This window comes from Mesoplodon mirus, assembly GCF_964341445.2.
Source record: "Mesoplodon mirus genome assembly, chromosome: 7".
Lineage (NCBI taxonomy): Eukaryota > Metazoa > Chordata > Mammalia > Artiodactyla > Ziphiidae > Mesoplodon > Mesoplodon mirus.
Window position 1 is genome coordinate 65,972,560 of NC_138983.1, and position 25,668 is coordinate 65,998,227.

The following is a 25,668-nucleotide window of genomic DNA, read 5'->3' on the forward strand; positions in this document are numbered from 1 at the left end:
TGGGGATAATAGCAACAATCTTGGAGGGTGTTGCCATGACTGCATAAAAAGCAAATCATTCCATGCATCATCATTCCAATGATGTCAGAATCATTATTTTAGGGAGAAAAACATTATGCACATGGGTTAAATCAGAAAGGGAGATTTTTGGAGGACTCACTAGCTTATCTGACTTATTTTAGCTACTTTGTTATAAGGAATGTAAACTGATAGAAAATTTCTGGAAGGTCTTTAAGAACTATCAGTCAAAATTTAAATATGGGTACCCTTTGACTTGGCGACTTCCCTCCTAGGAAATACCTGCACATGTTCATAAGAGACATACAAGGTGAAAAACTGGAAACCACATAAAATGTGCACTAAAGAGGGACTGCCATAGATCAACACGATGGAACATTGTGCAGAAGTTAAAAGAACAAGGCAGGTCCTGTTTCCCCACCATGGAGAGATTTCTAAAATATAAAGTTTAGTGAAATGAAAGTAAGTCATAGATGCACATCCATCCACAGATCTAAAAATGCATCTTGAAAAACCTGAAAGGATCTATAATAAATTGTTAACAGTAGCTACCAACTTCTTGCCGTTTCCAGAGTAGGCTGTAGATGTTTTGGCCTCCCTACGTTTTTTTTTTTTTTGCCATGCCTCGGGGCATGGAGGGATCTTAGTTCCCTGACTGGGGATGGAAACCTTGCTCCCTGCAGTGGAAGCTCAGAGTCTAACCACTGGACCACCAAGGAAGTCCCAGCCTCCCTACTTTTGCATATGCCGTTCCGTCTGCCTAAAACGGTGGGCCTCCTTTCCACCTGTGAGCCCCCACTGGTCCCCAGAGTGTAGGTAAATATCATGTCCTCTCTGAAACCCTCCGGGTTCCACTGGTGGACTTCACATGTCCCTCCAGGGCCATATTGCTTATATCATGATACTGGCACTGTAATTATTTGCTTGTGCGTCTGACTCCCCGACTAGACTGTGAGATCCTTGGGGAGCAGAATCACATCTCATTGTCTTGGTTACTCCAGGGCCTACTCAGGTGTTTGGTAGCTCACTGAATTGAAACAAGTGGCTAAACATTAACAGAAATAAGAACAGTGGGTGAAGGCTTTGAGCCCCAGTTTTCTCAAAGCCACCATCCCAAGCCATGCCTTTGTGTCCATTCATAGCTCAGGAGGTGTGCTGTAGGAGAAAAGGAGAAAAAAGTCACGGATAGGGAGCGAGCTAGGTAGAAATTGCTTGAAATAAAAATTCCGAGGCATGCATTGGTGTTCACAAGCCATTCCGCAATCTGAACAGCAGGTGGCGCAAGTCACCTAGATTTCTCTGACCGACACCAAAGGAACCCACAGGGTAAGGTTCTGGAAAAATTGGGAAGATGGAAGCATGAACATGAGCCTCTGTTTTCCCTGCCTTGTTGTGGCACAAGACATGAAAGCAGATTCAGTGTTCTCCCCTAGGATTTCAGTTCCTAGATATGTGGCTTTCCCGCCTCTGTTCTCCACCATCTTCAACGTACCCTCACTCAGTTTTGTTCTTTGAAAATGCACGGACCCTGTTGGGGAAATGAGCATTTCCGTTTTCACCAGCGGCTGTGAATGTTAGTAAAAACCCATTTGAAGGGCAATTCGGCAATGCCTGTGAAAAGGAGAACACTTAGCTTAGGGAAAACAAGCAAGCACTCAAGATTTACTTAAATACTGCACTGCATTTATGCATGGGATGTTTGTCACTCTTTGAATTTTTTCTGGGGGCAATTGATTAGTCAATTCTTTAAATGGTAGGTAAGCAAACAAGTCTCTGCTGACTGTACTTAATGTTCAATTTTATATATTAATTAGGGTAGGTAGTTATTTTGGTAAATTTGGTAGTTATTGTTATAACTTTATGTGATGAATTTATTTATGGCAAACGCAGGCATGCAAGTGCATAATAGCTAGACAGGCTAAATAAATACCATACTGTTGCTGGGGAGGGTTGTTATTTTTGTTTTGTGCAAAATACATTTATTATTTCAACAAATATTTATTAAACGCATACTATTTATGCAAAAACTACTTATGGAGTGACTACCACGTGCTAGGCACTGTTTTAGGTGCTAGAAATAAAATGCATCAGTGGCAAACAAATTCTCTGTCCTCGTGGAGCTTTCGATCTAGTGAGGGAGATAAACAAATAAACATACATGTACATATATGGCAAGTGATTATAACTGCTATGAAAAAGGATAAAGCTACCAAAAAATAAGAGTGATGGAAGCTGTTATTTTAACTTGGGTGCTCAAGTTCTGGCTTTTGTGCTGGAGATTCAATGTTGATCAAAATCAGACATGATTTCTGCCCCCCACGGAATTCTTATGTCGGGGGAGAGAAAGCCACTACTCAAATAATGACGCATACAATTGTCTACCGCTGTTAGTGTCATGAAGAAATACATGCATGGTGTTATGAAACCTCGTTAAAGGGAAATTTGACCTCTTTGGGGAGGTCAGGATGGATTTCTCTGAGAAAGTGATGCTTACACTGAAGTAAGAAGATGCTTGCACTGCTTGATGTAAAGCATAAGTAGAAGTGAACTAAGCCAGGAGTATGGAGACTATTCCAGGTGGCGGGAATAGCCATTCAAAGGCCCTGGGGCAAGAGGGAGCAAAGGGGAATAGGGAAGGGAAAGAAAGCTAGAGAGGGGAGAATAGGATGAGGCGATAGATAAAAGGAAAACTATGGGCCATGTTAAGGGTTTTGTCATTGTTCTGAAAAGATGAAAAGTTATCTGAGTCTTAAGCATATGGCAGCATAATTAGATGACTACTTCAAAAAGATGCCTGCAGGGCTTCCCTGGTGGCGCAGTGGTTGAGAGTCTGCCTGCCGATGCAGGGGACACGGGTTCGAGCCCTGGTCTGGGAAGATCCCACATGCCGTGGAGCGGCTGGGCCTGTGAGCCACAATTACTGAGCCTGCGCGTCTGGAGCCTGTGCTCCGCAACAAGAGAGGCCGCGATGGTGAGAGGCCCGCGCACCGCGATGAAGAGTGGACCCCGCTTGCCACAACTAGAGGAAGCCCTCGCACAGAAACGAAGACCCAACACAGCCATAAATAAATTAAAAAAAAAAAAAAAAAAAAAAGATGCCTGCAGATGCTCTGTAGGGCCTGGACTCAAGGGACTCTGATTACACGTGGGACAGCCCAAACCATAGCAATAGCCCCTGCACATGATAACGTTGACTTGGACTAGGGCAGTAAGTTGGAGATCAAGAGCAGTGGGTGGATTTGAGAAACTTTTAGGAGGGAAAAGAAATAGCCTTTGGGGATAAATTGGAGATAAGATGTACAAGATAAAGAGATACCAAAAATAACTCTGAGATTTCTGGCTTGTGTGATGAGATGAACAGTGGTGCTGTCCTCTAAGACAAAGAACACTGAAAGAGGACCACATGTAGCGGGTAAGATTTGGGGCCTGTTGATTTTGAGCTGCCTTTGAGACATCTGCATGGAAATATCAAGTCAAAGTTGGAGTTATGGGCCTGGAACTTAGAAGAAGAGGTCAAGCCTGAAGGTATACGTTTCCATGTTCTTTGCAGAGAACTGAAGCTGTGAGTAAGGATGTGTTCACCTAGGAAGAGGAACATTAATATTTGATGGTGAAAATGAGAAGGATAGACCTGCAAAGGGTACAGGGAAACCAGAGAAGAAACCAGGAGAATATTTTGTCTTTACAGCCAAGGGAGGAGTGTTTTCAGAAGGAGTGAATAGTCCAGTGGGAGCCCCGGCTGGGAGGGCAAGTAAGATGAGGCTGGGAAAACGTTCCTTCGACATGATCGCAAGGAGGTAGTCGGTGACCTAAATGGGAGCTATTCTGGTGGTGGGCAGCGCCAGCCTCCTACCTTGAGTGACTGAAGGGGGAGTAGGGGAGTAAGGAAAATGGAGACATGAAGTAGAGACAACACTTTGGAGGAGCGTAACTGCGAAGGAGAAGAAAGAAATGGATGGGGCCGTGGAGTTGGAGGAGCCATCCACACAGATACTGAAGTCAACCAGGTAGAAAGCAGAGATGGGGATGTAAAGGAAGACGATAAGCCAGGTGCTCAAGTCTTCAATGGGTGAGAGCTCGTGACTGTGGGCTGGATGATGATGGCAGCAGGGTGGGAAGAGAGCAGTCTGGCTGAACAGCATGAACCTCAAAGGGTAGAGAAATAATATTGTGGAAGCAGCATTTGGGAACAAGGACAGCGACAAACCTTCCAACCCTAAGACTGCGGGTGTGGAGGGCGAACAGCCACGAATGGAGAGGGGTGCAGGGTGTGTGGTGTCCCCAGGGCCAGCCAGCCTTCATCACTCAGAAGGAGGGGGAAGGAACACACAGAGGAAAAGTTGAAGAGCTTGGGTGGTTTGGTGGTTGTGGAACAAGCAATTCCTGAGGGCTTAGTCATAGGAGTTTGGGAGGTCAGGGGCTCGGTCAAAGGCAAGAAAGTCCAGGGCGTGATGGAAAGGCTGGAACATTGGCAAAGTGATGGCTAGATAACTTATACTTGGGTTGATGACTAATTAAAACAGGGATCACCAATAGGGAGGACTTTGTATCAACTCTCCCTTTGAGGAGCATGGGCACCAGGTACTGGCTGCAGATGCGGTGGACTGTTACCCCCTGAAGCTCTAGACAGATGGGCTGGTAACAGCTACAGGTTTGGTGACCACACACACACATGGTCCAGCTTGGTTGATGGTAGACCCAGGAGAAGGGTCCACAAGATAGAGGCACTGCTCAACCCGTTAGAGAAAAAACTCACCCTAAAACCTCACCATCTCACAAATCAGAGCTTTTTTTGTTTCTTAGCTTGCCTTCCTCCCAGATTTGCACTGACTTTTTATGGACTTAAAACATATATGTAGTCTGAGACTTTGCCTTTTTCTCCTCTTAACACTACATCAAGAATTCTCCACATTGTTCCATCTTTATCACAGTTAACCTTCAATATGGCAAAAATAATTGTTGCTCTAATCCAGGAGTATTTTTTTGAGCATGAATATATAAAGTGCACCACCACACACACACACACACACACACACACACACACACTCACACGTAAATAATAAATTCTCCATGCAGACATGCACCCCTGCCTGCATCCTGGATTATCCATGGCCCACTAATGTATCTCAAGATCTGTTGATCCCTTCTTAATGTTTCTTTTTCTCTAACACTTGGAACGGTTATCAGCAAGCTAGCTGCAACCCCACCCGTTTCTTGCCTACTCAGAAAAACATGCGAGTGAGTGAAAATGACATTATTGTAAGAATAACCTTGAATCCACTCCAAATTATAACAAAAGCAGCTCATTCGAAAACTTTGGTGCTTTTACTATTAATAAAAGCAAATTACGTGCGACTCTGTTCAGACCCAAGTGTAACACGCCAGCGAATCCTGCCACTGTTGCTGAGGGCTGCCGGTCTACTGGGGAAGGCAGACACTAACTCAGGAGACAGGAGCAAGGCCAGCAGCCCACAGAGAGTGCAGTCTTCTCAGAGGAAGTGACATCTGAGTTGGATCTCGAAGGAGGTTGCCAATCAGAGCAGGAGGGAAGCCCGTTCCCGGTAGAAGGAAGAACTCCTATAAAGGCTTAGAGGCCCGAGTACATGCTGCCCAGTTAAGGACTGGTGCACGTTCTGCAGTGGCTTTAACCTGCTGCACAGAGGGAACCGTCGAGATGGGAAGGGCCTGTATGACTCACTGAGGGATTTCAGCTTTTTCCCATAGGTGTGGGGACCCTAGAAGGTTTTTTTGTTTGCTTCAGCTTTATTGAGGTATAGTTGGCAAATAAAAATTGTGTATATTTAAGGCTCACAGTACGGTGTTTTGATATACACATACGTTGGGAAATGATCACGACAGTCAAGCTAAATAACAGAGCCATCTCCTCACAGAGTTACCTTTTTAACACTTAAGATCTACCCTTTTAGCAAATGTCAAGTGTGCAATACACCATGTTAACTACAGTCGCCACGCTGTACATTAGATCCCCAGAGCTTACTCATCCCGTATAGCTAAGCTTCTTATGCTTTGACCAGTATCTCCCCATTTTTTTACCTGCACCCCTCCACCCCCCCACCAAACCTCTGACAACCCCGTTCTGCCCTGTGAGTTCAACTAGTTTAGGTTCCACAGGTAAGTGAGATCATCCACTTTTTGTCTTTCTGTGTCTGGATTATTTCACTTGGCCTAACATCCTCCAGGTTCATCCATGTTGTTGCAAATGGCAGAATTTCCTTCTCTCTTAAGGCTGAATAATATTCCTTTGTATAAAGATACACTCCATTTTTTCATCCATTCATCCATCAATGGACAGTTAGGTTGTTTCTGTGTCTTGGCTATTGTGAATAATGCTGCAGTGAATGGGAGAGCAGATATCTTTCCAAGATCCTGATTTCATTGCCTTTGGACATACACCCAGCGTGAGATTGCTGGTAGTTTTTAAACAGAAGATGATGTTCTCTGAATACACCTTGGTTTAGAAAATTCCAGTAGGGGACTTCCCTGGTGGCGCAGTGGTTGAGAGTCCGCCTGCCGATGCCGGGGACGTGGGTTTGTGTCCAGACGTGGGTCCGGGAGGATCCCACATGCCGCGGAGCGGCTGGGCCTGTGAGCCATGGCCGCTGAGCCTGCGCGTCCGGAGCCTGTGCTCCGCAACGGGAGAGGCCACAACAGTGAGAGGCCCGCGTACTGCAAAAAAAAAAAAACAAAAAAAAATGAAAAGAAAAAGAAAATTCCAGTAGGAAAAGTATAGAGGAAAGAGCAGAGAATCTGGAGGCCAGGATAGGAGAGCAAGGTGGGGCAGTGGAGTGTGGAGGAGCAGGTGGACGGACAGACTTGGCAAGTGACGATCCTTTGAACTCGAAGAATTGAAAGACAGGCGCCTGATCTCTGTGTTATCCAGGCCAATACGTAGTCTGGTGACTGCACTGTCTGCAATTTGCAACACTGCGTCATCACACTGTCAAAAATCACTCCGTGACTGAGGACAGGGTCATGCAGTCAACGAGAAGGTTTCCTATTGTGAGGGGCTGTGGGAGGAATTTATTTTCTTTTGCCGAAAAATAAAAACAATGTGAGGACTAGAGATTCCCCCAAATAACTCTCCTGTTTTGCTGGTTAATAGAATTTTGCTGGTTAGTAGAATTAGCAGGGGTCAAGGAATCAGATGGACTCCAATTTAAATCCCTAAATCCCTGCTCTGCCCCTTACCAGCTTTGTGACTTTGAGCAAATTACATATAACTTGCTTGACCCTCAGTTTCTTCATCTAGAAAATGGACAATAATTCCTACCTTGAAGGACTATGGTGAAGATTCAACAGGATAATAACACAAAGGCTCCTGCCCTAGTAAACCTCAATGCATATCTTTTCCCAGCCCCCTCCTCATCCAACGTGGCTGTGCAAGGGTTAATAGACTGAATAGCTACCAACCTGGAGCTGAAAAACAAAGGGTTTGGAGGGAGAGGCTAGTGGGTGTACTTCCAGGCAGAAAGGGAAGTAGGATGAGATGCTACCCATTAAAGCTGACTAATTCCACTGGAATTATGTGCAGGACAAAGGATGTTAATTCAGTGAAATCTCTGGAGTGCTTCAAAGAACTCTGTGTGTGTGCAGCGAGTCCCCTTCCAGGGCTGGCTCGCCTACGCTGGCAGGGGTGGGACAGCTGTGGGTGTGACAAGTGTGACAAGGGGCTTCTTAACAATGCCCTGAATTCAAATCAGCGGGAGCTGCTTCCCCACGAGGCACCTGGGGAAGGGAAGTGAGCAGCGACCTGGGCAGGGTGGGCCTCCCTGAACTCCAGCTGCAGGCTGCCCTGCTGGGGTTGGGGAGGCTGGATCAAGTGACAGCCCACGGCTGACTCACAGCCCGAGAGGCTGGCAGCTAGCTAGCAGCAGACCGGCCGGCCGCCCAAGAGTGAGCTCATTAACCACAGGGACCATGAGCAATGCCATGTCACCAAGGCCCACTCCATCTGTGGAGGCAGAGAGGCCCCATCCCTGCTCTTCTTCAAGACCACTGGCTCTGGGAGGTCCAAGGACCACTTGTCCCTGTACTCCTGGGTGTCCCCAACATCCTGCCGTTTTACCTTCCATAAAGGCAATTCATTACGTGGCCAGTGACAGATGATGTCATTTGTGTGCCTTGGTGAGAAGGTCACATGACTACATTCATAAAGCAGAACTCGGTGCTCAGCCAGACACTGTGCCCCTATTTGGGGTTTGGAAAATATGGTTACTGTTAATGTGCTAAACTGAGGCCTTCCTGTCTGTGGTAGAAAAATCCACCAGGCATGGCTTAATTAAACTAAGAAAATTATCTCCAGCAGGCCTGCCTAGGCTGCAGAAATTGCGTCCCTTCCTGAGGCCGACAGCAAGAGAGAAACAGAACACACACGCTCACATGCTATCTATAAAACCAAAAAACATCCTCCTGAAGAAAGGAAACCATTTCAGTCTTCATTCATCTTAATGGTCAAATTGGGTCACAGAATAATAGAGATTAATGGTATCTCTTAAGAACAACCAAACCCGGAGAAACGTTTCAAAAGAGGTACCTCTTGAGTGTGGGTGACTTTTAAATAACCAATACTCATTATAATTTGCTATTCCAAGGCAGTGTGTCAAGACTGGTGAATAAATCCATGGCTGGCTTATATACCTGGGCTCTAGGAAGCTCTTTCTACTCCCAAGAATTTCTCCACCCACTGGTGATGATCTGGAGTTTCCTTTGATTCAAGGTTTTACTTTCAGAGCCCTCTTTCACAACATTTACATAATGGACCATTTGCATTGCCAGCACTGACTGCGTTTGAGAGGTAGCTGAGCACCATGGCCTGTTGGATTTCTTGTCCTCTGTTTCTTTCTCTCCTTTCTTTCCTTTTTTCTCCCCTCTGTCCCTCCCTCCTTCCTTCACTCCTTCCCTCCTCCATTTCATTCACTTATTTATACTGTAAATATCTACTGAGCACATACTGTGTGCTGGAAGGGAGTATGGAACAATGTCTAAGAGTCTGGGGCCATGGATCCAGGCCTTTTGCTTTCTTCTTCCATGACTTACGCATGACTTAAGATGCAGTTTTCTTATCAGCCAAAAGGGAACAATAATAAGACCTCCCCCCTAAGACTGTTGAGGGATCGTATGACCTATTACACATAAAACACTCTCCATCCCTGGTCCTTCCCAAGTGTCCCACAAATGTTATCATTGTTATCAAAATAATAAAGAATGTAGACTCTGTAGTTAAACAGCTCAGGTTCAAATCCTGGCTGCTACCTACCAGCAATGTGACCCTCGGCAAGTAAGTTCTCTGTGCCTCAGTCTCCTCATCTGTAAAATGGGGCTAATAATAGGTATTTGTTTCATAGGGTTGTTGAAAGGATTTATTAAGATAATATTTGTAAGGTACATAAAACAGTGCCTGACATATAGTAAGCACTCAATAAATCATAGCTATTATGGTTGCTGTTATTATTATTGGTGGTTCTGGAAATATGAAAATGGGAAATAAGAAAGACACTCACTCTAGTAGAGAAGCCAGGCATGTAAGTGAGTAATGACAATGGTGAATGAGTAGAAAAGCAGAAGTAGATACAAAGCACAGGAGGAAGGTTTAGCTTTTGGAGAGAAGGGCAAAGAAAGCTTCACCAAGGAGGTGTCCAAATAGGACATCATTAGGACACTTGTAAAACCTCATTAGGAAACGCTTTATTTTCTTCATCTTCCCAAATTTATTCTTGAGTCTCAAGTACAAATATCTCTGGCCAGTTCTCAGAGTTCTCTGTAATCTGGCCCAGCTCTATTTTCTTGCACACTCAGATACGTCAGCCTGCCTTACAGCTAAACGTCTGCCTTACTGTCCCTCAGCCTGACCTTCTGACCTTTGGCTCCGCTGGTCCCATGTTCTAGAACGCCCTCCCTCTCATGAGCCCCTGTGTACAAATCCTATGTGGTCTTCAAAACCCAGCAGAACTTCACCTGCTCTGTGAAAACCAAATTCCACGTTGCTGTGCCCTCTTCTGCCTCTTTTGCACTTTTCCGAACCCTGCAGTTGGCATTGTCCTGTCGTCCACTGGGGTTTGCCTTTTTCATCCAGGCTCCTCCTTTGCCTTCAGTAACCAATTCCCTATTCTTGGGGTCTCCATTCCTGACATGTTACATGCTCTGCTTCCCCATCCCCGTCCTCACTTCCAGTCAGCCTCGTCTGTAGTGGTGGTCCCATCAACTCCCCCGGTTCCTGCCTCCTCGCACCCTCCCAGGCTGTGACACTGGCCTCTGAGCTGAGCATCTGACTCCTGTCTCCTGTTCCCAATCTCTCCCACGCACTGTTGCCTCCACAGAGATTAGCTGGGGCCAAGAAGAGGCAAAAAAAAAAAAAAAAAAAAAAAAGACTGACTTTTCATTGTCTGCTCTTGGGAATCTTTCCAGTTTTGCATCATGTGCATGGATTTATCTGCTCATAAAAAAAAAGAAAGAAATGTTTAAATAAATGAGTATATTGAAATAAAGTCTCTATGCTTTGTCCATTTTGTCCCACCTGAGTTGGCAACTCTCAGGAATCTCCCCAGCCTAGGGGTGCAGAACCTCCTGGCTCTGCCATACAATGTTTTTCTTCTCATCGGGCGCAGACGGGCTGGCTCCTTGGCCACAGAGAAAGGCTTCAGACGTGCTTTGAGAGAAGAGAACCGGTAATGACAGCAAATCCTCTGTCTGAAGTCCCGCTTTGTTTAGACATTTTATTTGCTTAACTTTTAAGTGTTTGAGAAATTGGGAGAAACTTTTTCATCCCTATCCAGATAAGGCAAGAGAAAGTTGTGTCCCTATGAGCTTGTGAGAGCCTCTCTTTACCAAGGAAGCCCTGCCACGTCTGGGGTACAAGTTAGGGGCAGGAAGCAGTGTAGGGAAGGCTGGGCGGTAGCGGGCATTGATTTTGATGGGAAATAAAGGGAGAGCGAGACCCTTTGACCCATGTGCTCCTTGAAGTTCACAGTTCCTGTTTCTTTATGATCAAAAGGCTCCTAAGAGTACACAGGCAGCGCAGATTTAGCAGATCCTAACACAGCTGATTAAAGAAATAGCGTAATTGCCAGACTTTTACAAAACCTGCACAATATTAGCGCAAAGTGACTAAACAGCAGTGCATCTGGGTTACCACCACTGAGTGCTGAGATGGTCAGTGGCATCCCACGGGCAGTGCCCTGGGGCTGGCACGGGGGGTAAGAGACCCCTTGCTGCTCCTAAGCGAGGCCCAGCTCTTCCCAGACCCCACTTCCCTACCTCCAGCCAAGCAGACTCCAGGTACGCTCCTGCCAAACGACCAGCCAGGAGGTGAAAGAAGGCACAGCATCGAGTCATCGGAGACCACAGAAACAGGACAGAGATGGAGTGCAGGTCTAGGAAGAGATCATAAAGTCCACAAAGAGAGTTATCTGAGCTGCAGTCAGCGGGGAAAACATGCCAGCAACCGCCCTCCCCGCTGGCCCCCAATCTTTTGCAGTTGCCAGTTTATCTCCAGTCTTCCCCCTGAGTTGCCAACTGACATTGGTCAATCCAATTCCAGGTCACAGGCTTTAGCCAGTTACAATCAATCATTCCTGCATGGAGGGAAGCTTTGAGCCAATTAACAGGTCATTTAAAAGGGCTCTTTGGCTTCTAAACAGGGTTTTCTTTGCCCATTGCTAAATGCTTCAAATAAACTTTTTAAATAAATCAAGGTAGCAGCTCCCATGGAGATGCTGACTGACTTGAAGTGGGTGCAGGGGGGATGCCCTGTGTCCTGAGACCTCAGTGCTTATCACACATCCCGGAACTGAGGGGTGAGAAGGCAGGAGCAGGGTTGCTTCAAGGTGTCTACCCTCAACTTCTTTCCTAAGGCAAAAAAAATTCCAAATTAGTGTTTGTTTTCTTTCACAAGTCAAGGGCTTTGCATTTTCAATGAAGTGCCTTCTACCAAGAGGAATTTTATAATCTGATTCAAGGGGATTTCAGCTCATGAAAGAGGATTAGGAGCCATTGGTTGGGTGACAAGTTGCAACGTATTTCCTATCAAGAGCCTCTTAAGGTTCTTTTCCCCGTCTGGGAGCTCTGCTCTGTTTACCGTAAGAAGCTCAGAAGACACACATTAGACACTCAGGTAGTTTTCTCTCCTGAGGTGCCCCCACCTCCTTCTCTTGCTCTTTGCTGTACATCAAAAAGTCCATGTTGCCTTTTTAAACTTTGAGGCAAAACGAAAATGAAAACCAAAATTGTAACTAATCCTCGGGCCCCTGGGCACAGGTAGTAAGATGAACAAGATCTGAATTTAATCGTTCTGATTGCTATGTCTCCACTGGACCAGTCACCTCATCCCAGAAAAGGGCAAGACGAGAACATTCTTCCTCTCCAAACAGGAGCAGTGTTCCAGGCTGGCTTCTTAAGCAGGAGCTATCAGACAAGGTCCGAAGAGACACCGCCAGCAGGACTCGGGCAGCTGGAACCCAGTTCCCTGGCAGCTGCCTGCTAGGCCTGGCTCTGCACCAGGGCAGGGGCTCCCGTGGCATTCTTCTGCAAGATGTGTAAGCTGGGAGGAAGGATGAGCGGACAGCCCTTTCCAACCTCCCTCTGACTCACAGGACAAAAGAGGGCTAATTGTTTTTCTCTTGAATGAGCATGTAGGCATTAAAAAAAGGCTGCCTTGTGAATGGGAGACCTTGAATTTGGAGTCAGCCATATCTGGGTCCCAGTTCTTGCTCTGCCATTTTCTAGCCATGCATACGTCTCCAAGCCTCACACCCTTCATCCTTCACCTGTAAAGGGGAAAAGGAATAATACCAATTTAATGGGGCATTATCAGGATTAAAGGCAATACGGTACAGGATAGGGCCAGACTCCATAAATGTCTGCTAAATTGGAATCATCAGTATGGTCAATGGACAGATTCAGGAATAACAGACCTAATCTGCACAATTCAGAACTGCTTTTATTTATTTTTATGGTTTCTAACTCCTTTGTTAGAAAGGAGATGGAAACTTCCTCCTGGATTTCTTCAACTTCTAAATAAGGCTCCTATTAAATTCATAACAAGAAAGGCCATTGTCTAGACAATATCCTCTTAGCAACCCCTAGAAGGCCACTGGTTTCGCATGATCAATTTTTCCTCACAACTAATTTTCAGGCTCCTGAGAGCCAGGGTGATCACTTCAAATCACCCTGCTTCTGATGAGTTTAGGTGACATCTTGGTGTCTTGGTCCCTGATGCCATCAGGCTTTTCTCCATCGGCCCCTGCCCCCATTGCAGGTGATCTCTGAGCTTAGGATGCTCAGGACAAGTGCTTCCTCCCTCCCTCCCTCTGAATGCCCAGCCTGGGGCTTGGCTGCAACCAGGACCCCAGAATCTCCCCCTTCTTTTACAGAAATTCTGAAGCAAGCCGCTCCTTCTGCCTGCAGCTCAGGTGGAAAATGTCCCAGTGTTACTGGTAGAATGATTACCCTTTTACTTACACGGCTTCCTCCCTTGGGTATCTCCATCGCTTTTTGAAAGGAACGTTTTTTAAAAATGCCTTTCTGCCGCAATTCCCTTGCTTCCTTTTACCTTCTCCCCTCTCCCCAGCTTTGTCGTTTGTTGGTTCAGTTATTAATGTATTGGAATAATAGCCCCAGTTACCAGTAGAGGTGTAAATAAGACATGCTTCCTTAACCTAAAGAGTTAAAATAAAGAAGCAGCTGTTTTTCACTCATTCATTCCAGCACGTTTCCTGAGCAGTGACTGTCTTCAGGTTACTTTCCTCAGGAAATGAAGATGAATAATACGGTGCGTCTGGCTTCAAAGAGCTCAGAGGTTAGAGCAGGGACTCTGACCCCAGGCTTCATGCGTATGATACGGAGGACCTACAACCCTCTGAAATGATAGACATAGTTTATGTATATGTGCCCATTGAATTTTTCAGGGAGAAAATATAACTCTTATCAGATTCTCAAAGGCATCCAGAATTTAAGAAAAGTGGTGTTGGGGAGGGGTGATTAAGAGCCACTGATCCAGATGGGGATACTGACATGCAAACGAATTGTTAAGCTGCTGTATCTTGCAGTCACCTTTGAGGGATTGCTTCTCTCTCTCCTGTATCCAGTCTGTCAGGAAATCCTACTGGCTCCACCTTGAAAATATATCACAAATTTTTCCTCTCCTCATCCCCGTCACTGCTACCATTCTGGTCCGTGCCATCCTTATGGCCTGGAGAATTGCTTCTACCTTCATCCCTACAGTATATTTTTACCACCGAAGCCAGCCTGATGCTTTTAAAGAACAAAGCAGGTTATATCACTCCTCTGATTAAAATGCATCAAACGCTTCCCTGTTCATACAGAATAACCCCAAAGGCCTCATGCTGTTCTGGAAGGACCGATATGCTAATCCTTCACCTCTGTTCCTTCTCTGACCTTGACGCTAACATGTTTTCTCTCACTCACTCCTCTCCAGCCTCATTTACTTCCTGCTGGTCCTCATGCATCTCTGGTAAAGGCAGCAGGGCATTTGCACGCGCTTTCCTCTGCCTGCAACACTCCTCCCCCAGATGTCAGCTTGTCTTCCTCCTCTGCTTTATTCAAATCTCTGCTCAGAGGTCACTTGGTCAAAAATGTCTCTTATGACCAACCTAGCCAGAGCAGCACCCCACTTCCTCTCAGCCTTGGTTTTCTCTTTCATCTGACATTAAATGATATATTGGTTCATTTGCATATTGTACACCCACCCCACTCCACACACGCACATGCATGTAAATCCCTTGAAAGCAGGGACTTCGGCTGTTAGGTTCCTCACTCTATCTCTCATCACTCTATCTCCAGCCCCCTAGAGCAGTGCCTGGTTTATAGAAGCTTCTAAATAAACATTTGCTGAATGAATGAATGAACAAACTGCACATAGGGGCAAAGGCAGTGAGGTGAGTAATAATAGCTTTGTCTATAAAACACTATGGAAGAAGAAACCACTAACTCTGTTTTGGGAAGGTGAGGGGGAGAAACCTGCCAGCTTATAGAAAGCTTCTGGAGGAGGTGATACACCATATTAGCATGTTAAAGGCAAGGGCCTAGAGCCAGGGCTGTGGAGAAGGGTCTGTCAGGCAGAGGAAATAGCATGGGCTAAAACCTGGGGAGGCATAGCCTACTGGGAACTATAAGCAGCCCGTGTGCCTGGAATATTTACCTAAGGAAGAAGTCAGGGAGTGACAGGAAATGAGATGGAACAATGGACAGGGACCAGATCATCAAGGGTCTAATATGTCTTAGCTGAAGACTCTAGATTTTATCCTGTACGTGATGGGGAGCCAGCTGAAGATTTTCAGCAGTGTGGGAGTATGCCTAGAAAAATTGCTCTGTGGCAGTGGGCAAGACGGCTTGGAGCCTGGTGATACATGTGATACAGATGATATAGGTAGGTGAGAATCAAGGAGGCCAGAACTAAGAAGGGACGGTAGAGATGGAGAGAAAGGAATTGGAACTAGGGAAACAAGACTCTGTAACCCACTGCATTGGAAAGGTGAGAGAAAAGAAAGAGGCCAGGTGACTCTACATCAGGGTCTACTGACACAAGGCCCTGGGGTCCCCAGGCCCGTCCCTTGCTCATCGCAAGGATCAGTAACCATGGGACTCCTTCCCCCTGAGACATGACTTGGCCTCAGAATCCTCCTCAACACAGGGTACCAGGCAGACATCACCAACTGATTGGAGTCGATGTCAAGTGTTAATCTGTTTGTCAGTCCTGATACAAGGTTCTAGTTTGAGTGACTCTATGGTGCTATCGTGAATAAAAGAAATAGTATAGAAAAAGAAGAAGGCTCTGGCAGGAAGATTTAAGTTAAATTTGCCCACGGGGTCCAATGCATGCAGGAATTGTTCAGATGGAGGACAGCGGAGAGGATAGCTAAACAGCTCCCCCACACGTCCTAACTCAGCTTCCTCACATCTCCTTCCTTATCTCTCATCCTCCTGTTGAGGACTGAGAGCACAGACCTGTCACCCTCCAGCAGTCCTCCGCACCTCCAGCCTCAGGCCCCGAGGCCTGTCCTGTTTGGGATCCTTCCCTCCTCTCCAGCTTCATCGTGTGCTTCTTACCACACAGTTTACGTTCCAGCCCCCCCCTCTCTATCATCATCTTATTCCTTTCCCCTGGAACATTCTTCCCCTCTCCTCCACTCCTCTAGCTTGGTCCAGTTAATGCCTGCTTATACATCCCCTGCCCGTTTAGATGTTGTTTCCTTCAGGAAGCCTTCCTGGATGCCCTCTCTTAGCACCCTTGACTTCCCCATCCCACGGTGTTGCAGTTGCCTCATGATTTGTCTGTCTCCTCCAGTAGCCCCCAGTAGCCTGTAAGCCCCATGAAGGCAGGGGCCATGCACCTCATGTTTCTAGTTATAGAGTAGGAGTCTCTCCATACTGTGGTTTCCTCCTCCACGTTCCCAGATGAGCTCTAAACCCACCCTTGAAGCCTAGTGTCACCTCTCCACACACAACAGTAGGTGTGTTCCCATCAGCCTGCCTCCCCACCTGGCACCCTGGGGTCCCTCCTGTCCCAGCCTGAATTGAGATGGAAAGAGATGAGGATGGGGAGTGGGTTTTGAGGGAGGGTCTCAAACAGCTTCTGAGTCTCCAGACTTAAGGGAGCTGACACTCATGGCTGCCTCTCCACGTCCCAGGGGGAATGAGAGCTTGTTGGAAGCTGTTAGGTCTCTCAGATATTATTTCCATAAATGGGTTGATCCTTCACTCATTGGTAGAGCAGAATTCATATGGTCTAAAGTATGAAGCAGGAACTTTCCTCGCAGTCCAATGGTTAGGACTCCACCCTTCCACTGCAGGGGACACGGGTTTGATCCCTGATCAGGGAACTAAGGGCCCACAAGCTGCGTGGCCAAAGAATAAAAATAAATACATAAATAAAATAAAGTATGAAGCAGAATTTAGATTCTGGTTGGTTCCTTGGGAGACATTTGTTTCCTAAGCTGGCCTTTCCAGATCTGGTGACAACACCTTCCATTTTATTCTTCCCAGGTAAATGCCCAAGGGTGCCTATTGGGAGAATAGACAACCAAGAACACAGTTTCTAGAAACTGCAAAGAACATCCTCCTCTAATTCCTGTAAGGAGGCATTTCTCTAAGAAAGGCTTGTTGGGAAAAAAAGGCACTGGGGCCTAGGGATACCAGCACCTAGTGCACTGGGCACTCGTTTTTGTAGAAAATAGCAAAATAAGAGGATGCTGCTTTGGGCTGGGGAGAATATCTGGGGAGAGTAGGAGGGTACACAGAGACAGTGACACAGAAAACAAACAAAAAGGATCTGGCTGGGAGTTTATGAGTCACTGTAATTAAAGGGGGTCCTGAGAATCTAGCTGGTATTCACCTTTTGTATGCCTATCTTGGGTGAGACGTTGATTCAACAAACATGACCTGAACGCCGACAATGTGCTAGGCACTGTGCCAGGTGTTAACAAGAAGCAGCAGCCACGTGTGTGGTTGGAGATGCCTAAGTACAGGCTGAGCACAGTGCTTCCTGCCCAGGGCTCTCGTTCAAGAACATGGGTGTTGCAATCTGACAGATAACAGTTCAAATAACAGCTCTGCCACTTACTGGCTATGTGATTTTGAGCCAATTAGCAATCCCAGGTTTCTAATTTATAAAATAGAAATAATAGTACTTATCTCAGGGCTTCCCTGGTGGCGCAGTGGTTGAGAGTCCACCTGCTGATGCAGGGGACATGGGTTCGTGCCCCGGTCCGGGAGGATCCCACATGCCGTGGAGCGGCTGGGCCCGTGAGCCATGGCCGCTGAGCCTGCGCGTCCGGAGCCTGTGCTCCGCAACGGGAGAGGCCACAACGGTGAGAGGCCCGCGTACTGCAAAAAAAAAAAAAAAAATAGTACTTATCTCAAAATGTTGCTGTGGAGAATAAGCAAGGTGATGGCACATAGGAGGCCTCCCGCAAACGCGTGCTTTGATTTTTTCATTCAGTAAATATTTATTGCTATTATTCTGGTCCACATCCTTGCTCTCTGAACTCCATCACCTTTTGTCTCCATTATTTCAGCATCTCTGTGAAGACAAGCAGAGACAGAAGAACATTAGCCAATGTAGAATAACAGCTTATACTGACTCGTCTAAGTAGGCATTTTACCTGCCAAATAATTTGGATTTTTCCCCCCAAAAGGATAAAAACCTCTCTCTAATTAAATCAGTGGGCAGGATGCCTTCCTCCTCAAGTGACGGCTGACATTGCTAGCAGCACTTCTGTATGAGTGTCTGGCAGGTGACCACTGAAGGCGGCCACAGAAGTGGTTAGTGCAGCCCTGACATGAGTGGCCTGGCAGCCTCGGCAGACACCAGCTGCTTGGAGCCCTCTGCTGCTGGCAGAGGTCACCAGGCAAGATCACACATCCAGACAAGGTTCAGGTTTGTCCCACTGTCACCCAAGGCCCAGAAAGTCTGACTCCAGTGAGAAAGAATGCTCAGGGCAACCATAATGCACTCTTCAGGTTTGCACAAGCTCACACACAAACATACACACATGCACAGAATCAGAGCCAGGCTGGTGTTTCTAAGCAAATTCATTCTGCAATGAACCTACAGTGAATCCTGGCTAAAAAAATAAATAAGCTATAAAAGACATGCCAGGCACTATTGGAAATTTGAGTATAGGTAGAATGTTAGATGATATTGTGCAATTAGGGTCAATTTGCTTAGGTGTGAGAAGGGTATTGTGCATGTGGGAGACTGGCCTCGTTGGGATATATATTGAAGAACTAAGGGGCAAAGTGTCATGGTGTCTAGAAAATAATTTAAAATAGTATAGCAAAATAGAGAGGTAAACAGATAGACAAAGAAATAATGCAAATATGGCAAAACTTTTACAATTGTTGAATTCAAGTCAAGGGTTTATTGGATTATTCTTTCAAGTTTTCTTTTTTTTTTTCTTCATTTTTTGGCAGGGGGTGCTGTGTTGGGTCCTCACCGACGTGTGGGCTCTTTTTCTAGTTGCAGCGAGCGGGGGCCACCCCTTGCCATGGTGACTGGGTCTCTCATCGCGGTGGCCTCTCCCGCCTCGGAGCACGGGCTCCAGCGTGCAGGCCTCAGCAGTTGCAGCACACGGGCTCAGTAGTTGTGGCTCACGGGCTCCAGAGCGCAGGCTCAGCAGCCGTGGAGCATGGGCCTAGCCGCTCCGCGGCATGCAGGATCCTCCCAGACCAGGGATTGAACCCGCATCCCCAGCACCGGCAGGTGGACCCTCAACCACTGCGCCACCAGGGAAGTCCCAACTTTTCTTTATGTTTGAGAACTTTCATAATAAAAATAGGGATGGAAAGAATTATAAAGTAAGAATTAGCCACAAAAATACTAAAAAGCTGAAGTTTTTCATGACCATCCTGATTCACCTGAGTTGTACACAGCGTATTCGTGTGAATAAGGATGAGAAGAGTGTAGAGGATACTTAGCGGGTCTCACTGCAGACAATAGGGGAAGGGGCGGAGCCACACGGAACAACACGATGGCCGTCTTGAAAGACCTTGATCCTATTCAGCTCCTCCTCTTACGTGTTCTCACTCAGGCTTTACAAACGACCCAATGAATGAAGTAAGTGTTACGCTCTGTTTTTTTGTTTTTTTTTTTTTTTTGTGGTACGCGGGCCTCTCACTGTTGTGGCCTCTCCCGTTGCGGAGCACAGGCTCCGGATGCGCAGGCTCAGCAGCCATGGCCCACGGGCCCAGCCGCTCCGCAGCATGTGGGATCCTCCCGGACCAGGGCACGAACCCGTGTCCCCTGCATCGGCAGGCGGACTCTCAACCACTGCGCCACCAGGGAAGCCCACGCTCTGGTTTTTATAAAAGTTACGGGAACTGTAACTCAGAGAGATTGAAGTCAGTTACCTAAAGTCATGTAACGTGTGACAAAGCCAGGACTAAACCCAGGTCTTCTACTTTAAATCTTGTGCTCTTTCCTCGACATCGTGTATGTTACCGTGGGTACTCCCAGAAGCAGACCTTGAGACAGGAATTCAGGTTCAATGAGTGTATTTGGGAGGTTCAGGCACCAGCAGTGGGAGAGTGGGAAAGATGGGAGTGCGTATTGAGCCAGCGACCACAGTGGCCAACTGAGGCTTAATCCCATAGGAAAAAATGGGAGATACAATATAAAACACATGTCTCATAATGATCCCATCCAGTGGTGAGGAAGCTGGGATGTTTATTCCCCAGTTACCAAGAATCCTTTCTTGAGGGCTGCTCCTCAGAGTGTTAATTCCCCAGCACTTCTAGCCTGCTGAAGTTCTGAAAAAAAAAGTCCTCAGACACAGAAACACAGATAGAAGGTTGACCTGTGCACCCCAGCTCAGTTAGATTCAAGGGGTGTAAATAGCATACTGACAGTCTGACTTTAGGGAAGCCCAGCCATGGCTGCTGCCTTCCTCTCTTTACCAGCCAAGCACAAGAAGTAGAGATCATCTCAGACTTTAACACCAGCCAAGGAAATCCAGCCCCTGCTTACGGTGAGGTAAGATTTAAAGCCACCCATTCATTCAGATGGAGCCACATCTGGGAATTACAACCTAAGAGGAGCAGCAGCAGACATACATGTGTACACAGCATTGCTGGTTTTGAAGATACTCCAAGCCATATAAGGCTAAGAATGAACCACTCAGAGGGAGAAGTTCAACAGCTGTTTACCAGAGTGTAAAAGCAAATGAACTGGGCTCATCATACATTCAGACACTACATCAAGCTCCTTATTACAACCCAGAGATGGGTTACAGCCTGGAATGAATATGGGACCCAGTGGCATGATCCAGCATCCCTTTCACTTCTCATTATTCATGCTGCATGCAATGCTCTGAACAATCAGACACATCCAACTGAAAATCGCTTACAAATGGGAAAATACTGGACAACAATAATTTATTTAAAATCTTTTTAAAAAAAATTTTACAGCCACTATAGCTCCAGCAACAGAACTCAAAATATTTCACTCACAATTCTGCAACTACCAATAAATCAGTCTGCTGGTTTTTTCCATGTATCCTTCCAGAGAAATAGAAGTCTCTCAAGGAGCTAAACTGTAGAGACAATACATGTTAGAATGGGGCAGGTCACCCAAAGGAGTTGGGATGTTCACATGTTTGGAAAGGAACCAGTCAATCTTGGAAGTGCTGTCAAAGGACAGTAACAAAAGCAAGCCCCAGACACTTTGCCCAGCACCCTCTTGGGAGATACAGAGCTTTAGTCAATGGGTTTTGAGTGTTTCCAGTTCTGCTGGCAGGACAATCCCTACGATAGAATCAGGCTGTTTTAGCTGGAAACTACTAGATACACAATTTCTCTTAACTCCTTTTTTCTGGTTCCATGTTTGTCAAGAAACCTTATGACTCCCTGTAGATCTGCCGCACAAAGATAATACTCCAGTCCCGCTGACTGAGTATTTCTGATCCCCATCATATTGATTTCTCATGAAAAACCAAGAAAGTTACTTTTTCTTTTTTTGGCTAGCAGTTTATAGGACTATGTGCCCAGCGTTGTTCTAGCACTATGAACTTTACATAGACCTACTCATTTTAATCCTCATGATGACTCTAGGAGGTAGACATTATTATGGCCCCCATTTTGGAGATGAGTAATGAAGAGTGTAAGTAATTTGCCCAACAATACATAACTAGTAAGGAGGTAGAGCCAGAACATGAACCCAGACAGCCTGGCATCAGAGCCCATGCTCTTAACACCATGCTACATTGCCTCTCATTAAGTTTTGGGGATTTTTTTCATGATAAAATATACATAACATAAAAATTTAAATTTTAACCCTTTTTAAGTATACAGTTCAGTGGCATTAAATACATTCACAGTGTTGTGCAGCCATTTCTACCATCTATTTCCAGGAGCTTACCATCATCCCTAATGGAAAGTCCATACCTGTAAAACAGTAAGTTCCATTCCCGCCCCCTTCTCCCCGCCACCCGCCCCGGCCCCTGGTAACCTCTATTCTACTTTCTACCTCTAAGAATTTGCCTATTCTAGGTACATCATATAATTGGAATCCTACAGTATTTGTCCTTTTGTGTCTGTTTTATTTAACTTTGCATAAAATTTTCCAAGGTTCTTCTGTGTTGTAGCATGCCTCAGAATTCCATTCCTTTTTTTTAAAATAGATCTTTATTGGAGTATAATTGCTTCACAGTACTGTTATTTTCTGTTGTACAAAAAAGTGAATCAGCCATATGCATATATATGTCCCCATATCCCCTCCCTCTTGAGACTCCCTCCCATCCTCCCTATCCCACCCCTCTAGGTCATTGCAAAGCACCAGGCTGATCTCCCTGTGCTATGCTGCTGCTTCCCACTAGCTATCTATTTTACATTCAGTAGTGTATATATGTCGATGCTAATCTCACTTCGCCCCAGCTTCTGCCTCCCACCCCGTGTATGCTGAGTAGTATTCCACTGCATGTATATACCACATTTTTAAAATCTATTCTTCCATCGATGGACATTTGAGTTGCTTCTCTCTTTAGGGTTTGATGCTCCCTATAATTTCTTTTGTTTTTTAAGATTTTTTTTTTTTTTTGCTGTACGCGGGCCTCTCACTGTTGTGGCCTCTCCCGTTGCGGAGCACAGGCTCTGGACGCACAGGCTCAGCGGCCATGGCTCACGGGCCCAGCCGCTCCGCGGCATATGGGATCCTCCCAGACCGGGGCACAAACCCGTATCCCCTGCATCGGCAGGCGGACTCTCAACCACTGCGCCACCAGGGAGGCCCAAAGATTTTTTTTTGATGTGGACCATTTTTAAAGTCTTTATTGAATTTGTTACAATATTGCTTCTGTTTTATGTTTTTTGGTTTTTTGGCCACGAGGCATGTGGGATCTTAGCTCCCCTACCAGGGATCGAACCCGCACCCCCTGCATTGGAAGGTGAAGTCTTAACCACTGGACCACGAGGGAAGTCCCGATGCTCCCTATAATTTCATCCCACGTCGTGGCTTCTCCTTCTGCTTTGGCTTCCTCTGCTCCTTGCCTCTGGGAGAGAAAGCATCATAGTGTTGGGTCAGGTGTCTTTGTTCCACATGATATTTATATTTCTCTCAGTAAGTAAATACATTGTCATTCTACTGTGGATCCCAGGCATTCATTAATTTCATTTAAAGCAAAGATAGACTCTAAGTCTTGACACCTCTGGGGATCTACATGACTGAGTCTCCTTGTCTTGAAACTGGGAAGTCACAAAGTCTATCCTGAGACAAAAAAGATACACAGTTCCAGACACAAGCATTCTCTATGACTGACAGGCAGGTTATGTTTTTGGAGGCAACTTTTGTTTATATTGCACTAATTTCCATAAATGCAACATATACTTTGTATACTTAGCTGCTATTTATTCAAACCTGATCATGTGTCAGGCACCATATTAAGTACTTTTCAAATATTACCTCACTTAATCCTGACAATAAGTCTGCAATAACAAATATTATTACCCCCATGTAATAGATAAGAAAGGTTAAATAATTTGCCCAAGATCACACAGCTAGTAAATGTCAGATGGCTACATGTTACTCTAGCAGGTAGCTATACCATAATTTACTTAACTTTTGACTATTTTCACTGAGTAGAAGTTTGTTACTTTAAGTAATTCTGTAAGGAACATCTTTATGCACATAGCTTTATCTTTCCTTGATGTTAGTTCCTTAGGATGTATTTCCAGAAGTACTGTTACTGAATCAAGTAGTATGAATATTTTTCTGGCTCTTGAATTGCTAAGTTATTTTCCAAAATGCTGACAAAGATGGCTACTCTAAGATTTTATGCCAAGGTTCCAGAATTGGTGAAATTGCAGATCAGGAAGGCAAATGTTGAAGCCTTCCCACCTCTGCTGTCTGGGCTTCTGTTTGTTTGTTTGAGGGGGCAGGGTGTTGTTTTTCTTGTATTTGATCCAACATCCTTAGTCGGATCCTAGAATTCCCAGTTAGTCCCATGGCACCAAGTCTTACCTTCCTCTATTGATGTTCTGTTTTGTGCCCCCAAGACATTCTTCCTTCTGTCCCCTTCTTCTCCCAAACACCCGCCCACCCTCACAGGAAACAAACCTCCTTTCAGGACTCATAACTGTTATTTAAAAAAAGGAGCCTCTGAACAAATTCACACTGAGCTACTAAAGAGTGATTACAACACCTGCTGGTAATTTGTAATTTGTTTTCAAGATAGGGTGCCTGGGAAATTTGTTTTAAGGAATAATGGGACAGGTGCTCAGAGTGGTGTATATGAGGAATGTCCTGGAGGTGTCGACGACAACAGCAGCTGATTAGGCAACCTAAATGTCTAACAATACTGGATTGTTAAATAAATTATGATAAGCCATTTATCCAAAGACCACAGAGCTATTTAAAATGAGGACATAAATGTGTACTACTGACTTGAAATGGTAGTATTAAATGAAGGGGGACAAATTATAAAACATTTAATATAATCACAGTTTGGTAAAGGAAATAAATACATACATGCATATATCTATACATGTATATATACACATATATCTATGTGTGTATATATTACATCATATATGTAACATTGTATATGTATAATATCAATACATATATAATCAACAACCAAAAAAAAAAAACTGGAAGGATAGACACCAAAATGTTTTCTTTAGGAAAGTGGGAGTAAGGATGATTTTTTTTCTCCCTTTAAAACCTATTTTCTAATTAACATGTATTACTTATGTTATCTTTCAAAAAAAACTTTTTTGGGATGGTTGCTTAGAGTTGGCACTGCCTTGGAGAGAATGAGCATGTAAGGGCATATTTCAAACGATGTGGCAGGTGGGTGGGAGAGACGTGAGGGCTGGGAGTTTGTCAGAGGTTTGGGGCTGGAAGCTTGGGACCCTCCAATCCACAGCACTGATGTTGGCTACTCACCTACTCCTCAGCCTATCCTCTCCTCACTGTGCCCCACCCAAAGGAGAAAAGGGCTCGCACTAATTTGCCCCTCTCTGAATGGCTATAAAAAAGCAAATTGAGGGCTTCCCTGGTGGCGCAGTGGTTAAGAATCCACCTGCCAAGGCAGGGGACACGGGTTCAATCCCTGGTCCGGGAAGATCCCACATGCCATGGAGCAACTAAGACCGTGTGCCACAACTGCTGAGCCTGTGCTCTAGAGCCCACGAGCCACAACTACTGAAGCCTGCGTGCCACAACTACTGAAGCCTTCGAACCTACAGCCCGTGCTCTGCAACAAGAGAAGCCACCGCAGTAAGCCCACGCACTGCAATGAAGAATAATCCCTGCTCGCCTCAACTAGAGAAAGCCCATGTGCAGCAATGAAGACCCAACGCAGCCAAAAATATAAATAAATAAATAAATTAATTAATTAAAAAGAAAAAGAGCAAGTTGACTTAGGATTCCATGAATCCCTACCTACTCCAGCATATGTTGAACATTTCTGTTGTGTGCTTTTGTTTAAAAAGCTTTTTAAGTGAGCTGGTGCCCATATGCACCAGGAACCTAAAATGTGGCTAGGTAGGCTGGCACAAGTCATGTTTCTTTAATTCACTTCCATGGGTTTCTAATGAGCTCAATCCCAAACATGCTGCAAACCAGAGAATGATGATCTTCCCTTATTTCCCCTAAACCCTCCTGGGGAAAAAAGGAGGAAA

The 25,668-nt window shown here is 45.5% G+C and overlaps 1 long non-coding RNA gene across 2 annotated transcripts in view; it reads right to left on the reverse strand.

Moving 5' to 3' along the window:
• Positions 1 to 9,429: 9,429 nt before the first annotated feature.
• The window catches only part of LOC309808433, a 43,634-nt gene continuing 27,395 nt past the window's right edge, over positions 9,430 to 25,668 (reverse strand). For both annotated transcript variants that reach the window (XR_014294745.1, XR_014294746.1), the window contains one exon: positions 9,430 to 12,800. This is a non-coding gene — a long non-coding RNA (uncharacterized lncRNA). The remainder of the gene's footprint in view (positions 12,801 to 25,668) is intronic.